Source organism: Rissa tridactyla, chromosome 3 (genome assembly GCF_028500815.1).
Source record: "Rissa tridactyla isolate bRisTri1 chromosome 3, bRisTri1.patW.cur.20221130, whole genome shotgun sequence".
Lineage (NCBI taxonomy): Eukaryota > Metazoa > Chordata > Aves > Charadriiformes > Laridae > Rissa > Rissa tridactyla.
In genome coordinates this window covers 99,327,170-99,340,887 of record NC_071468.1, presented here as the reverse complement: position 1 = coordinate 99,340,887, position 13,718 = coordinate 99,327,170, and the positions used below count along the sequence as shown (strand labels likewise).

General features: G+C 35.9%; 1 protein-coding gene across 2 annotated transcripts in view; it reads left to right on the top strand.

Moving 5' to 3' along the window:
- PRIM2 (DNA primase subunit 2) overlaps positions 1 to 13,718 on the top strand; it is a 116,623-nt gene that overhangs the window by 48,232 nt on the left and 54,673 nt on the right. The window lies entirely within an intron of this gene.

The following is a 13,718-nucleotide window of genomic DNA, read 5'->3' as shown; positions in this document are numbered from 1 at the left end:
GTCTGGACTGAGCTGTGCTGTGGTTTCCTTCTATTGTGTTCTCTCCTTTTCCTCATCTGTAAGTGGTCGTCTTTCTCACTGGTTCTGTAGAATATAGTGCTATTGTTATTGGTTAATATCAAAGAATAAAACACATCTAATGGCTGAACATGGGGAGTAGTCTTACATTCCATATATCCTTGTGCAAACATATCTGGTTATGGCTATTCAGCCTGAAAAACTAGGACAAAAGACAGGACAAGTAATAAATTAAATGCCCAGATACACACTCTGAAGAATGGGTGATAATTAAGAAGATACCAAAGACCAAAACTATCAGACTCTTGGTTGATGGACCAGTGAAGGAGCAGCTCAAAGCCTTGAGGGAAACAAGATTATCATGTGTCTCATGGAAAAGAGCAAACTTATGGGATATTTGGGGGAGCTTATGTCACTGTTTAAAAGTTATGGAGCATCTAATGGAAGAGCCAAAGGCAGGAAAAGGGAGCATAAGAAAAATAGTTAGGCTTGTGCCCAGTGCCTTATCACTGCAGTAATAACTTAATAAGGAAATCTATCTTATTAAACAGTATTCCTAAGTATTTTCCTGGTTGAGGGTTCTCTCTGTTCTCTGTGTGTATGGTGTTAGTGAACTTCAATCCAGAGTAACTGGTGGGTAGCTTCAGAGGTTTGAGAGCCAGAGCCCATAGGTCTGGGGGCAGAATACTGGAGGGAGCAGAGGGTTTGGGAGGCAGGGGCTGATGTCCAAGCCAGCTTCTAGAGGGAGGGTCAGCGCTTTGAGAGGCAGCCTCTGGGGAGACCACAGTTTGTGTCCAGCTACAAGAGGCTCATGCCAGCACGTATGAACAGATCAGATCATTTGTATAGTTTGTTTATGCATGTGCTTTTTGTGTGCGTGTGGTGCCTGTTCTTGTGTTTGTGGTGTTCTGGTGGCCAGCGGTGTCTGCACAGGGGGTGTGTGTGTGTATGAGGGGTACGTGGTCAGCCTTGCAGTGGCTGCAGCCTGGCAGTGGTGGGCTGGGAAGGAGAACATCCCTGTGCCTTGAAACCCACCAGCTTTGGCTTCATTTCAGCAGCTTGCTGTGTGCATTTCTGCTTTTACTTGAAAGCACCAAGCCACAGGCCTTTAATAGGAGGTCAAATGGAGGTCCTGCTGCATAGTTAAGTTCTAAGGCAACAATGTTATGTTTTATAATTAAGTAGTTTTTTTGAAGGCTTGGTTTTCTGCTTCATGAACTTGAGTCCTAGGGGAAGCGCTCTTGTGTCAGAGTGTATGTTTGTTCAGAAGTAAAACATTTGTGGTAATTGCAAACTTAAATAATCAACATTTTAAAAAAGGGAATAAAAAAATTACACGTTGTTGAAGTTGCTAGTGGTTTTCTTTAATGCGAATGTTCTTTTCTGTTTTGGAAAGAAAATACTTAAACATTAACTCTTACTCATATTTGGGAAATGTCATTGCTGTTGCTGGCAATTGAGAGTTGAGATTAAATAAAATATTTGAAAATGTTGATAAGTAGGTTCAGATTAATGCTGGTTTTTAGCAGCATGAAATATGAGCGCCTGTCATGTCTTTAGCTCTATTCACTAAAGATAAGAATGTAATCACTGGTACTTGAACATATGGGAAGCTAGGGCTTAAAACTCTTCCAAAGGTTGGCAAGATCTGATTTTGCTTCTTAAAAAAAAAATAAAAACCCCAATATTGTAAAATGTGCATAACTGAGAAGTATTCCAAATACCTTTTTACTTTTAGAAGATGGATAGTTTCTAAGTCTTAGCAACAGAACAATTATTTCCAAGCAGTACCAGATCTTGAGAGAATAAAACACTAAAATTCAAATGCCTTTGAGATTTGAAAGGGGTTGTCATCACACAAACTGCTGTAAAAAAAAAAAATCTCTTCTGTGTTTGCTGTTACTAAAGATCAAGTATGGAGTTCTTAAGGATTACTTAAATTTATTTGAAGTTGTATGGCATCTTTCTCAAGGAAGAAAAGTCACTATATGAACATTTGGCAAGCTCATTAAACAGAGAAAATGCTTTGCAATTGGATCCTTTTTCCTTAGACATGTATGTCTTTACCCTAGTGTTTAAAGACTGAATAGGAACATAGTCTTTGGCAGTGTTGATCATGGTAAATAATCCTGGTCCCTAATGACAAGTCTTTTTAAGATTTTTTTATTAATTATTTTTCTCTGAAAACAATCTGAGAGTAAAATGATTTCATTTCTAAAAAGTCACTTCATTTCATCGTCGTCAAATCCTTTTTCAGGAGTTACAACCTTGTTAGAATTTGTGTGTAGTTGCTAATCACTAGTAATTTTGAAAATTTCATTACATTGCAGATGAAAACATGAACTCTTGAGGATGCTTAGGGAATGGAAGTTCTTGTACGGAAAACAGGAATGCTGGTAGTTGTTCAGAAATACTTGTACTGGAGGTCTGTGTTACATGTTGTGAATTTGGCTTTAAACAATTGTGATTCTTTTTGACCATCTTTGCTACTTGGGCTGTTGAAATTAGAAGATTGGCGGAACTTGTCTGATCTGTGGTTTTTTTGTAGAATCACAGAATGGCTGAGGTTGGAAGGGACCTCTGGACATTATCTGGTCCAACCTCCCAGATCAGGCAGGGACATCTAGAGCTGGTTTCCCAGGACAGTCCAGGCAGGTTTGGAGTATCTCCAAGGATGTAGACTCCACAGCCTCTCTGGGCAACCTGTCCCAGTGCTCACCCTCACAAGGAAAAGGCATTTCCTGATGTTCAGGTGGCACTTCCTGGATTTCAGTTTGTGTCCATTGCCTCTGGTCCTCTCACTGGGCACCTCTGAAAAGAGTCTGGCTCTGTCCTCTTTGCACCCTCCCTTCAGGTATTTATATGCATTGGTAAGATCCCCCTGCGCCTTCTCTTCTCCAGGCTGAACAGTCCCAGGTCTCTCAGCCTCTCCTCATAGGAGAGATGCTCCAGTCCCTTCATCATCTTTGTGGTGCTATATTGGTCTCTCTCCAGTATGTCCATCTCTCTCTTGTACTGGGGAGCCCTGAACTGGACTGAGTAATTGATTCTCAGTAGTAAAATCCCATTAAGAAAATTAAATCTGTCCTCTGAAGTTCTACAGTAAAACTGATTTACAATAACTGATTTTTATACAGTCTGAGATCTGAGATAAGATCTGCATGCAGCCAAAGAACAGTAAGCAATATTGAAGAGATGAAGAAATATTTGCATTTATTAGAAGTTGGTAGTGAAATAAAGTAAATTATTTAATTTTCCAGGCTTGCTGTGAAAACAAGTGTTCCATTACATTAGTTTTAAAATTACTAGCTATCTGGAACTAGATACAAAACCGGACTAAATTAAAAGTTGAGAAAGCAATTTAGTAAAGTAAGGGGCAAGTCAATGGTGAAACAGTTGATAAAATCACTGAACAACCTTCACAATTATGGGAAGCAGTATTATTTAATGTAAGATTTGGATTTTGCTGACAAGGTAGCTTTCTTAGTGGCTACTTCAATCTACATATAATTAAAGCCTTAAAGACACTATAGGCTATTGTAAGAAAGAAGGAATTAATAATCTGGTTTTGGGGAAAAATATCTAATGAGCATCTTGGTAACTGTCAACTTTAGCTTTATGTTTGAATGCAAAAAAAGTACAAGAGATGAGTTCATTTACATACTTTCACCCTAACATGCAAGTGAAATGAGTATATGCACAAGTAATAATGATGGAAAAACCGGCAACAGTTCACTTACCAATTAAACAAGGTTTAATTATTGAAAAATTTTGCTTTAAAGACTAAATATTAATCTTCAACCCAGATGTTATTTATACCTCGGTGTGAATATGAAAGTGAGGCATTTCCAAATGGAAAAAAGAAATCAATTACTTTCAGAAGCAAATGCCTCAGGAAAACAGTAATTATTATTCAGAATGCATTTGACAAATGCTGAGCTGAAATTAGTGGAGTTTGGTTTCTTCAAAGTTCTTAAAAGTATTAGGTAAATACCTAGGACACACCAGCAAGGAAGTTCCTCACAACTGTTAATTTGTTTCTTCTGCCGCGGAAGATTTGTCCTTTGGCAGCTTAAATTAACTGACTAATATAAAAAGACATTAATTTTATATATGTAATATTTATAATTTAGAATATATATTTTATACTATAATTTATATTTATATATAGCTTTAAAATTGCTAGATATAGCATTTAAGCAACATCGATAATAACTATGGTGCCCCTCTACCCCTTTTAGAGTAAAAAAAAAAAAAAAGAAAATTACAGTGCTAAGAATATAACTTGAATTCTTTTTTTTTTTTTAAAAAAAGCAATAAGTTAGCTGTTGCCTTTGATTTGCTTTCCTTAAAACATCCTTAAAACTTTTCATTCTCTGTGATTTTTTTCTTCAGGCTGGTTTGTGTTATTGTGAAGGGTGTGTGTGAGAAGAGAGTGGGGGGGAGTTTTATTTAATTAAAAACAAAACAAAACAAAAACAAAAAACAAACCCACAAAACCAACTTTAGCCTTATACTGATGCCTGTATCAACCACTAGAGATTCATGAAGAAAATTTTTTCTTGTCCTTTGAAAATGTCAGCATTGTTACATTTGTAGTAGGAGCCCAGTAATGCCAATCTGTATTATTTATTTTCTTTCTTCCACACGTTTGGTGTTGCTATATGAAAATAATCTGAATGCTTTATGTATTAAATTATATTGGCCCACTGTAAAAAAAAAAAAAAAAACCAAAAAAAACCCACAAACAAAAACAAACAGTTGGTAGTGTCAAAAAAAATTTTGCTTGAATAGTTTTGTTAGTTTTGAAAAAGTTGTCTCCTGTGTGTGAACAATTCATGTTGAATAAACATAATATTAATTGCGTGCTTTATTTTTTTTTATTGAGCGTGTTTCAGTGTAAGTGCTGCTGAAATAACTTTTAATAGCTGAAAAAGCCTCGGCAAAAATTAGTTATTAATTTTGTACAACACTTGAGATTTGTAACATGCTGTGAAAGGTTAAACCCCAACTTTTTTCAAAAGAAAATTGATCAGCGCTAAAATGTCAACTGTCTAGGTACAGCAGCATACCGGCATGCAAACACTATGCTCTTATTTCAGGTTCCCCAGCTGCATAGCATTTGCATTGTGACATTTTGTTACAACATTAGCAAGATAGCTGATGTTTCAAAATCAATCAGTTTTTGTTGGTATGAGGCAGCCTGCGACTTAGTTGGATGTCTCTGAAATGTAATTACATTCTTGGGTTCTGGCAATATCTGCATCTCATGACTTCCAAGTGGTGGCTGCAAAATTGTACGGTTTTGAAGACCATGTAAGGTTATCATTCTGAAATATCTTAAAAAAAAAAAAGGGGGGGGGGGGCAAAAGAAAGCAATATTAAGATTTCCCCAGAAGTACAAAACTTTTCTAGACATTATATTTAAAATTTAAATTAAGGCAAGTGTTTTGATGCCTGGTGCACTGAAATGCAAGATAGAAAAATAAGCTGCCTTACTGGAGAGTTCATATTCTTTAAAACTACTTTTTAGAGAATCGCTAACTAAAATTCAGGTTTTTTTGAAAATGAAGGTTTTTTTTAAAGTCTTAGAATTCCTATTCATCAACAATACTTCTAATGAGAGAGAAATGTATTAAGAAGCCTTTTGTGACTAATAGTTCCCCCATTTAGGCTGCATTCTGAAATAAAACGTACATCAAAACTAATGCTCATCTCTGAAGACAATCAGATTGCAGTGCGAAAAAGATTTTATCGAGTGATTTATGTTTGAAATAAGATGTCAGTATATAGTAGAGTCACCCTTTTTAAATAAAAGCATAATCTTGATTATATGCATTGAGAAACACTTGCAGTTGGACTCAGTATAAGAGGAACTGAGACTTAAAAGCCTGTTATTTACTGTAATCATGCTGGGTATGTGCATGGTTCATGTTGATCCTAAATACTATAAATACGTAAAGAGCACTTGCAGGTGTGTCATGTGTCTATAATAATACAGTGAATATTATGACACAGTCCTTAAGTAAGTATAACTAAGATGTTTCTACAGCATTATTTTTGACCTGTTCTGTATCTTAAAATGGGGGTGAGAGGAGTAAAGCCTCCCATGTGCTTTTGTGGCATCTCCTAGAGATTGTTTTTTCTTTTGATCAAGCAGAGAGTCCAGACAGCTAATCTAGATAGACTAGGGATAAGGAGAAAAATCCTGAATTAAGGTAAGAAACTTTCACAGAGAACATCTTACGGTCCTCTCATTTTTCAGATGTCCCTGGTGAAGTGGGGGAAAGCTGGAGTCTGTATTTCTAACTCTCAGATATGTTGTGCCTACTGTACTGTCAACAAGAAATGGTGCATGTCTGGTTTTGGTCACATAAAAGCTGATACTCTGTAAGAGTGGTTACATCTGGGAAGCAACTTACAACATTGTTGGCAAAACACATCTTTGAATAAAACTTGCGAGTTAGTTGGAACAAGCGTAGTGCCTCGTAGTACTAAATAGGTATCTCTAAATGTAGTCTTCCTTTCAAAAAATTAAAGAGAAGGAGGTGAATAGGTAAAGTAGTGATGGACCACCAGACTAAAACAGAATTTAATTTCCTTCCACATTATTTCTAATTGCATACAGTTACTTCGGATGTGTTACTGCTGCAGGTACTACTACAATTTTATATTTTACCCATATCTTTGTTTCCGTTTATCTTTTACTTTATCTCCCTCTTGCTCTTCACTGCTGTGCAGGCTCGTACTCAGTTGGGTGATGAATTTAACAGGAACAAGGGGATCGCAGTCAGAGGTGTAAGAAGGGAGACTTTCTGTTTCTAGTAAATGTACGGCATAATGATTTTTAATCGTAATCTAAGAACTAAATGGTTTGAGGAGCAAAGCAATTGTGTGCCACAAATGAAAGGAGCTTCCCCTTCCTCTGTCTTACTGGTCACCAGGTCAGATCCTGCTTTAGCTCAAATCTAAGCTAAGTTTGTTTCTGCCTGATCACAGAAGGATTCTTGCAAAAAGTCACTGTTTTATTAAAACTTCCAGCTGCATGCAGTGTTAGCACCTTTCACTGTTAAAATGAGGGCAATCTTAATGTGACCTTACAGAAACGTGGTGGCATAGAGTCACCTTGAGAAAGCTCCTGTGAAGTCTATATCCATAGAACCATGTCTTTTATTTTTGTCTAGTTCACGTATTCATTTTCTACTCGCTTGTTAATGCTGATTAAGCTAGGGTATAATTGCTTCTACACAAAGTTGTCAGGTTTATGTTTCCATAGGTTTCCACTTTATCTATTTTGTTTCGCAGATCTCTTGGGGAAAATCCAGTAGTGGTGTAAGTTACTGGTATGTTTAAGCCTGATGGATAATAGTTGTGTTTTGTTTTGTTTTTTTAATATGTTCTTCACAGACCATTTAGAAATAGCCCACAAGTTTAATATCTTTTTCCCTGTCTGCTCCAACCTCAGTCGAAAAATCTCTTTTGTATAACTTTGGCAATAAGTTTGTAACACTGCAGTTCACGCCAGTCGAAACCAGTTCTAGCAAACAATCTAAACTTTCATTCCTTTGTTTGCCTTTTAGACAACACACCAGGCCACTATAACCCTTCCGGCTAATAAAGAATGCTTTTCTGAACCATCGTGTATGTATTGCATCCTTTTCAGAGCAGAAAGGAAAGAATTATCTAACTAACTGTTTCAGGGTAACAGTGAATAGGAAACTTTTTTAAAGGTTTTTTAAGATGAGCTTAACAAAAAAGGAAAGATATTTTAAACAATTAAGATATTTTAACAAGAAGGGCACATTCTGTCAAGTGGCATATTACAAAACCAATGAAATAGAAAACATATAAGGTATGGCTTATTCCTTAGGCAGCAGTGAGAGACTGAAATAGATTCTCTCTTTAAACTTTTGAAGTCTTAACTGTAATAATTCAATGTCTGACCTAAGTTGTTGGGTTTTTTTCTTTTTTAAGTCCATACAGCATTATTGAGGAAGCATTTTAGTGATGTGTTCACTCTGAATATGTCAAATTGTTGATGTTACACAGACAATGTTTCTTTCTTTGCTTCATAAAAGTATTTTTTTGCATTAATATGCATCAAAGCAATAGATAACCATCTAGAGCTTTCATTTGGAAGGCTGAAATTGAAGTTCTGATGTCCACACTCATTTTGGTTTGCTTTATGCTCTCTCCTTTCTTATTGTAACAACTGGGAAACAGAAATGCAGGAATGGGTTGTCTGTAGCCCTAAAGGCATTGAAGTGGATCATAGGAACGAATGGTTGGTTGGAGAATGGACTGAAGAGTACAGAATGCAGTAAAAGAGTACAATAAACCATGGTTTGTTTCTTCACTTTCTGAATAGAAATTTTCTCTCTATACGTAACCTTTTAGCTACCTAATCCTTCATTTTTCCCGGTTCATCAATACATATAATGGGAAGACGCAAGAGCCTTCACCATGTAAATTTAATCCTTATAAAAGGATTAGTGTAGTGTAAGAGTCAAAGCACATAGGGTTTTGTTTCCCTTCTAATACTCTCATTTCTATTTTCTGTGTTCTTATTGCTTTCTAAAATTTGCTTGCTAGTTTTCTAATTGAAACCTAACAAAAGCCTAACGACTTTAGTTATTCTATGCTGCATCAAAATCACTGTTAAAGAAGTTTGCTGTAGGTGTTTTTCACTAATGCATTAATGACTTTTAGTTGAAGAGTCAGAGCAGGGAATATAGGAGTGTTATTTCTAAATTCTTGAAGTCAGCATACAATACACTTGTCATAGAGGATTTTACTTAGCTTAATCTACTGGTTTTGTTACTGTTGCTACAAAGATGGAAAGAATTGGAATTGAGCAATGAAATTTTATAAGGTAAACACCTCCCACTTCCCATACTTTTCTGCTTTTCTTTTTTCATCCATGCGCTTTGTTGTTGCAGTGTCCTGTTATTTCTTGATTTCTTGCTACTGTTAATAGTATATTTGCTTCAAGTCTACTTCTCTTTTTTTTTTTTAATTTCAATTTCTGTGAGTGGAGAACAGGTCTTATGAACCTTTGTTGACTGATTTTTCACCAAGACTTAGAAACTATTATACTAATGGTATAAAATATTTGTGGATAGTATTAAAGACACATAATTATCTTGTCAGTGTTGTCTGTAGTAGCATTTAAAACTAGTTTTGACACAAATTTGTTTAATTAGAGCAATTAAAAATAAAATGGAAAAGCAACTAACCTGGATGTGACCTGTCCAGCTTAAAAATTGAAGCCCAGTAATGGAGTAGTGAAGTGTTAAATGGTCGTACAGGAAAATTGTAGGGAGATGTGCAATTGTAGGGAAAAATTAGCTAATGTGGAATAATAGATATATTATAAGCACAAAGTTTTCCTGTATTTTTTTTTTACCTTTTTGGGAGGGTTTAAAAAAATGTTCTCTAAATTGCTATATTAGATTTGATAATTAAAAATAGTATGTTAATAGTTTGTTAATACCATTTCAAATGGATTTGGTGACTATACTTGTTACTTTTGGAAGTGGCTTCTTCCAGTCAGGTGTCTAGATTACTGGGGAAACAGGAGTGGGGGTTGAAGTTCAATTTTTTTTGTCTAGATGGGATCAACTTTCTGTTTTGTAAATAGATATGGAAGACCTGATTTATTAGTAGATTTTGACCCTCTGTGTCTTAGTTTCTGGTTACATATGTAGTCTCTCTTTTATTTTTACTTTTAATATTTTTCCCAAGTTTGGCATATAATTTTTTTTATATTTTATTTTTTTATTTGTCTCCATTGATAGGGAAGACTTGCTGTTGAGTGTAAAAGGAGGTGGTATAGAACCACCTTCAGTAGCTTTTGTATGAACCCGTAGCAGCTCTTTTTGGATTTCTGTAAGATGGTCAACTGAGCTTTCAAAATACTGTGAAATATATGCTTAAGACGAAATTTACCAGCTGCTTATTGCTGTGAAATGAGATTATAAATATATGTGGTGGATTGACCCTGGCTGTCAGGAAAGCCTCTCCCCCACTCCAGCAAACCTTCCCCAAGGGATTGGGGAGAGATTCAGGAAAGGCAAAAATAAGAAAACTAATGGATTGAGGTAAAGACAGTTTATTAAGTGAAGGGGGAAAGAGAAAAAACCACAAGTGATGCCCACCACCAGCAGATCGATGCCCACCCAGGCCCTGAGCAATGGCTACTGGAAAATGGAGAAACTGCCCCTCAGTTTTATTGCTGAGCATGATGTTACGTGGTCACAAGTGATGGTGGACTTTCACATGTGGCGAAAGTAACTGTGTTTTTTCTGTTTGTTGGTTTTGGGTGTTTTCGTTAAAGCCTTTTCTTTTGTTTTTACGGCTGCCTTCATCAATCCCTACTTTAACCTTATTTCATCTTTGCATTTGGATTAGAGCTGTTCCTTTGTACCCTTTGTTAGTGGTGTAACTCTCATAGCAGAAATAAACATAGAAAAACATTCTAGGAAAATTTTTTCATCTATGCCGCAGACGGCTCCCAAACCTATGACTGGTCTTAACCCAGACTTTGTTTCACTGAGTAGTGGAGCATGTGCAGAGGTGATGTTTGTTCTGGACCTGCCAGTGGAAATACAGGTTAAATAATTTAGCTAGCCCCTGTAGAGAAGTGCCTGTATTTCCAAGAACTGCAGAGTGCCTGCTGGGAACCGTGCGCTCACCTTTAAAAGTATTACGTATTTTGGAGGTGTGTTCAGCACTTGATAGAGCAGTCTTCCATTCAAAGTCTCTGCAAGCTGCCTTTTGGTAAATTTTGTTATAAAGCTTGGAGTTATGAAGGAAGATTTTCTTGGGGGGAGGACAAAAGACTTATTCACAGTGCAGTCACCCTCCCTTTTAAATGAGAGTCCCGTATGATGTAATCCTGCCTGTCTGTGTATTAAAAGAGCTGAGGAAGCAAAAGCATGTGAAGCCTGCTTGTACAGCGTTCATTAAAATATGAAAGAAATCGCATGAATGCCAGCACAGGTAGTTCTAGGATATCAAAAAAACAAAAGTTGGGCTTGACAAATTGTGTAGAGGCAAATCACAGGCTGTGGATGTGCATGTGGACAGCATGCCTTCAGATGCTCCTTGTTGTTCTGGGAGCACCTAGCAGTTGGTAAGGAAATACTCTTGGTAACAATTAATGTTTTAGGTTCTCTTATGCACCATCCGACAGGAACTTTTTTTTTTTTCTGGTAAATTGTAGAAAGAGCCTGGAGTAATTCAGTAGCCTGCCTCAGCTAAAATAAACCTTTGCTACAAAACCCTGCTTTCTGTGCTTTTCTCAATGACATCCAACTTAATGTGATTTTTTTTTTTTAAATGTATTCATCAAAAGGTCTGACGTTATATTAAAATTTTCTTGTGCAATCCAGCTAATTAGGACATCTCATTTAGAAAGCAACCTGTGAAAATAAAAATTCTCTTATCTTTTTTGTGCAGAGATACACTTAGAGAGAAAATAGCTCTTAGATGATAACCTCAAAATCAAGAAATTCACTCACTCCTAAAAATTGAGACGAGTTAATTGAGCCATGATAATCTTGTTCTTAATTGCCATGTGTAAAAAATGTCATTGCCTTCCTGATAGCATGTGGAGCTGCCACTTAACTTTGGGCTTTGTGTCAAGTTAACTTTTTTTTTTTTTAAGATTCATAGTAAATCTTTGGTAACTTGCAATTTCATGTGCTGGTCTCATGTTTGGATGGGGGGAAGAAAAACAGACCAATTCTTAGACATCAACCTATAAGTTGTCATCCTTTTATGTTCATTGTTACTTGATGTAGCACTGCCAGATTGTTCTGTTTATTTGTCATGAATTCAGCATAGTGAACACTAGAGATGCGATTGTTGAGTAGAGCTCAGCAGAAAAGAAGAACTCATTTTATTGCTATTCTTCTACAAGATTGCATAAAAATAGTACTGAATTTTGACAAAACTTTAGAAAGCTTGCTTTTGGAAGTTCTGGTTACTTCAAATTGATTTTCCCCTCCCATGCTTGTGCCATCCCCCCATTCCCCTCCCGTTGGCAATCTGAATTGCAGCAAAGACAGCTGGTGACTCTAGTAATGAAGCTAGTATGAAGTTGGACCAGCGTTGTCATCTCAGATTTCAGTTTATTAATTCCTTTCCCTCATATTGTTAAATATTCTTCCTCCTTTCTCAATTTTAAATGTTGTGTGATATTGATAACATGGTCCTTAATTTGCATTATATCTACTCACTCACCCCAACTTTCACCATCTCAACTCAACGCTGAGGTGTCCACAGGTTCTGTCTGCGGCTCCCTCTGCCCGCTCCTCTGATCATCTGGGCCTTGGGACTGGAAATATCTTAAGTCTGCAGTGTTCTCTGTAAATTAAACTGCTTCAGCTTGATTAGAGTTTGGAGCTATGTTCCGTACTTGACAACATTGTGATGTCTTTCATGTATCTAAAATATCGAATAGTATGCTTTTGCTTTTTTTTCCTGGTAAGATGATCTTTGTGTTAGTACCGTATATGGAGGAGGGAAGGCTGTGCTTGCAGGAATTTGTCTAAATTTCATTTCAGAGTGATTGGAAAACGTCTGCAGAATCCCAGTTTGGATTCTGTAATTGGGATTATTCTTTTCTTGTAGAGAAAAGGACATAAAATTCTTAGCTGTTTGAAAACACTAGCATTAATTTACCACCATCTTTGTAAAAGCTAATTTTATTTACAGTGTGGCTCACTGAGTGCAGCTTTTTCTGGGGTAAATTTCTTTATGGGTTATAAATAGAAGTTGCAGCCTACTTCAGTCCTTGCCTTTACTGGTGTGTTGGAACCAGCAAGGTAAAGCTACACAGTCAGTGCTAAAAGTTTGTTTAGGGATTTTTATTTTTTAATAAGATTTTTTTTAAAGAGTATGTATAACTGTATGCATGCATTTTAAGTTACCTGTAAAATACTAAATAAGTTGATGCTGATTTATACAACGTGAAATATGTTGACATTTTATATTTGTACTAAGGTAGTTTTCAAAATACAGCCTAATGTGGCAGCAACAGAATCATGAAATGCATGTTATATTAAATATTTTGTATTAGATATATGTCAGCAGTTTCAGAACTGCTACGGTTCTAACTTTTATAGGCAAAGGTAGACACCTATGTACTGGTATTAATCAAATTAACACATTTTTTCCAACTATTTTAGTTAATACACCAATTAACAAGTATTCTGCAATAGTGTGACATGTACTTATTGATTTATAGACTACTAGGTTTACTTTTTCAGAAGTTGTTTAATATTTTAATGAGTCATATGAAACAGTTACAAGAAAAAAGTATGTATTTGGTTTAGAACAGTCAAATTACAAAATACAGGTTATGCCCATTAAATAAAAAAACAGCGTACACAGATGCATGTCTATATAAAAGTCATCTAGTGTTAAATATTACGTAAGTTTTTCTATACAAATGTAAACCGAATATAATATAGCTTAATGGACTATATTTACATTATGTGTCTGCTAGAGGGCTGTCTAGGTAGAATATGACTTTTAGGTCAAATATGTTTCGAAAAAAGTATATTACTTTCAGTGATGTCTTGCTATTTAATTCAAATAACATTGTAATCTTAGAAAAAATATTTTTCACTGCTTGACTTTGTTAACTTGTAAATACTTCTACTAACTTCAGATTCTGGAAGGCTGTGCTTAGT